The following is a 3,786-nucleotide window of genomic DNA, read 5'->3' as shown; positions in this document are numbered from 1 at the left end:
GTCTCTCTTGCCCTAGGATCTGTGCCTGTAAAGATATTGCTATGACATATGTCTGCAATTTTGCTGCCTATGGAGTCTTGTAGGGTTTTTATGGTTTCCTGTCTTACATTCAAGTCCTTTGGCAGCATTTTTTCTTAGACTAAATGAAATATGGTCTGTGTACTTTTATTTTTTAAAATTTATTATTATTACTAAAGGCCCAGTGCATGAAATTCGTTCATGGTGTGGGGTGGGTGGGTGGGAGGGGTCCCTCAGCCTGGCCTGCACCCTCTCACAATCTGGGACTGCTGGCTCCTGACTGCTCGCCTGCTTGCCTGATCATCCCTAACTCCTCACCTGCCTGCCTGATCGCCCTAACCCCTCTGCTTGCCTGCCTGATCACCCTTAACTCCTCACCTGCCTGCTTGATTGCCCCTAACCACTCTACCTGCCTGCCTGATTGCCCCTAACCACTCTGCCTGCCTGCCTGATCGCCCCTAACTGCTTTCCTGCCTGCCTGATTGCCCCTAACTGCCTCTGCCTTGGCCCCGCTGCAGGGGCTTCATCTGGAAGAACGTCCAGAATGACCCCTGGAAGGTCGTTCAGCTGTCTGGTCTAATTAGCATATTATGCTTTTATTATTATAGATTATTTTTACTCAAAGTCTTTTTATTATAGAACATGGATTGGGACTGATGGGATGGGGTAAATGTGGGCAACAATTGCCCTGATTAGCATCGGATGCCCATCTTTATAGCCATGAATATGCTAAAGGTGCTGCCACTTTGCATCATGGCTTTCCCAATGCCACCAATCAGCTCCTGAACCCACATTCCAATCCTGAAGCAGGAAAATGTGCCAAAGAGCACCCCAGCCATCATGCCCACGGCGCAACCCATCACAAAGCCCATCTTCACGCTGTCGAAGCAGCTTGGCTGAGACTGTCCATAGGGACCCACGGCCACTGGCATCTCGCTTGCGGCCTCAATCGCTCAGCGCTATGTTTCTTTCACATGGAACTCGAGGGGTAACGTGCTGGTGGTCTGTGTAATTTTAGAATATTAGTGAAAATATTTATATTAATATACACTTTGAAATCCCCCAGAGGCAAAGACAATGACCTTTTATTGTGATTCTAGATCCAGTTTAGAATATTAAATTGCAGCCGAAACCGGTTTGGCTCAGTGGATAGAGTGTCGGCCTGCGGACTGAAAGGTCCCAGGTTCGATTCCGGTCAAGGGCATGTACCTTGGTTGCGGGCATATCCCCAGTGGGAGATGTGCAAGAGGCAGCTGATCGATGTTTCTCTCTCATCGATGTTTCTGGCTCTCTATCTCTCTCCCTTCCTCTCTGTGAAAAATCAATAAAATATATTTTAAAAAAAGAATATTAAATTGCATATGTCATAATCGGTTCTTTCTTAAGTGGCCAAGTCATGGCATGCAACACACAAACTCAGAAGTCTGCTACATCGTACTGAAATCAGCCAGATTAATCTTAGGCAAAGTTGGAGGGTGGATGAAGTTTTGTTTGTCTTGAGAGTTTCCCATCCTTTTAAAAAATTTTTATCTTCTTCAGGTACTCAGAGCTCTTAAGCATCATTTCCTCCATGATACCCTCTATCGTTTCTCCCCTCCCTAACCCCTGTCTCTATCAGCTACACTTGAGAGTGAATTAATTATGGGCATATTTTCTCATGAAGATTTATGACCAAGGAAATCGCTTGGTACCAGTGGTGTATTGGTTTATACTTTACAACTGGCTCTCTGGGAATGGGGGTGGAGGAAGGCCTGATTTGTAGCGGTTGTCAATTTCTGTGGTATAAATACTCCCACAGTGGCTGATTTTAAGCTACCAATATGACGTCAGCCACTTTGTAAAATTCCTGAAAATTTGACAGCTCTCTCAAGCCAATGTAACCCTGCTCCAGTATACAGGTCTGCCACAGTCCTGGGATGGTTTCTGATTGCCTCCAGGATAAAAGCCAACTTCTCTGGCTTGATATTTAAGGGCAGGGGATGATCCAAATCTCATGGGTTCCAATCCTTATGCAGTTTGGAGGTCCTCTTTAAGAACAGTCATACTCACTTAATAATACAACATTGGGTACCAAAAGGAATAATTATTTGGAATGAGAAAAGAAAGCATAACAAATTACAAATGTTAAAAAGCTGACAAATACCAGAAACATCACAAAACTTGAAAAAAAATCACATAATACATTTGAAAGATCTTTCCATAGACTTGCTTCGGCTCTGTACATTTTAAACCTTGTTTCTTGTCCACTACCCACACATTTGTGGTGCCAGGTGCCCCAAGACATGATCATATTGCCATATGCCTGCTGGCAGTGGGCCATAGGCACATTCTTGGAAGCCCTTCCTACTTGGGATGGCTGGCAGTGACCTAACCATTTGTGGAAGTGATTGCAAACCATGTAAGGATATCTGAAACCCAGCGAAATGAATCTCCAACTCAACTTCCCCTTAGCTGGGCCCCCCAAATGCCTGTGGCCACTCCAGTGCCACTGAGCACAGGGGAAGTATGTCAGTCAGGGTTAGATCTTTGGCAGCTGTGGGAGCTGGTGGACGAGTCTGTGGGCTGCTGCCACTGTGTCTGTTGTTGAGCGGAAGTTGTTACAGTCAGCAGTTGGGGAGGAGAGCTGAACGTGGGAGATCCGGTGGCAGCCCAGTGCCATCCAAGTGGGGGATCGGATCAGTGTCACTACTGCGTGCGAGTTGCCATGGTGCCTGGCACCCTGGACTAACCTTCAGAACTTCAAAAATAGGACTGCTGGTTCGCATCTGCCTCCCACAACATGTCTTTAGTGGCCAGTGCTAACCTGGAACAATACAGGGGAAAAAAACAACAACATAGAAACATAGTCCAGTTTAGCTAAGTTGATGCAGAACTAAGCTACTACAGGAAGTGTGAGGGAGGGGAACACTGGAATGGAAAGAGATGGTGTTTTTCACTGATTGCAGCTTAAGCATTTTACTTTTTTTTAAAAAATATATTTTATTGATTTTTTACAGATAGGAAGGGAGAGAGATAGAGAGTCAGAAACATCGATCAGCTGCCTCCTGCACACCCCCTACTGGGAATGTGCCTGCAACCCAGGTACATGCCCTTGACCGGAATCGAACCTGGGACCCTTGAGTCCGCAGGCCAACGCTCCATCCACTGAGCCAAACCAGTTTTGGCGAAGCATTTTACTTTTGCAAATTTAAACATGTGGCTATGCAAACACGTTTCTAGGACCTTTCCTTAAGCTTCATTAACTTCATGATAAATCCATCCTGGTAGAGTCATAGAGTCAGTAACATCGAGTTCCAACCCACCTCTAAACCTTACGCGCGCACACACACACACACACACACACACACACACACACATTTACTGAGCACTATGTACCACGCATATTCTAGGCACTGGGGGTCCAGAAGTGAGCAAAACTGACAAAAATCCTTTTCCTGGTGGTGAGGTGGAGTAGATGAAACAAAGAAACACTTTTTTAATGGTGATAAGTGCTCTGGAGGAAAGAAAAGCAGAGAAAGGAAGCTAGGGAGTGGGAGTGTGCTGGGAGGAATTTTTTGGGTGGTCAGAGAAGACCTTACCAAGGACACTGAGCACAAATCTGAAGGAGGGGAGGGAAGGAGCCACAGGGCTATCTGGGACATAATGTCCCAGACCAGGGAATTGGCCCAAAGCCCTCCAGCCAAGTGAATTGAGCTTGCTTTGTTCTAGCAGAGCAGCTCAGTGATCTATGGCGAGTGGTGGGAGAAGAAGGCAGACATGTGGGTGAGG

General features: G+C 46.1%; 1 pseudogene; it reads right to left on the bottom strand.

The window, feature by feature from the left end:
* Positions 1-710: 710 nt before the first annotated feature.
* On the bottom strand, positions 711-950 carry LOC102441604 (annotated as a pseudogene).
* Between the last annotated feature and the right edge of the window lie 2,836 nt (positions 951-3,786).

Source organism: Myotis lucifugus, unplaced genomic scaffold, assembly GCF_000147115.1.
Source record: "Myotis lucifugus unplaced genomic scaffold, Myoluc2.0 scaffold_49, whole genome shotgun sequence".
NCBI lineage: Eukaryota > Metazoa > Chordata > Mammalia > Chiroptera > Vespertilionidae > Myotis > Myotis lucifugus.
This window is presented reverse-complemented; position numbering and strand designations above follow the sequence as displayed.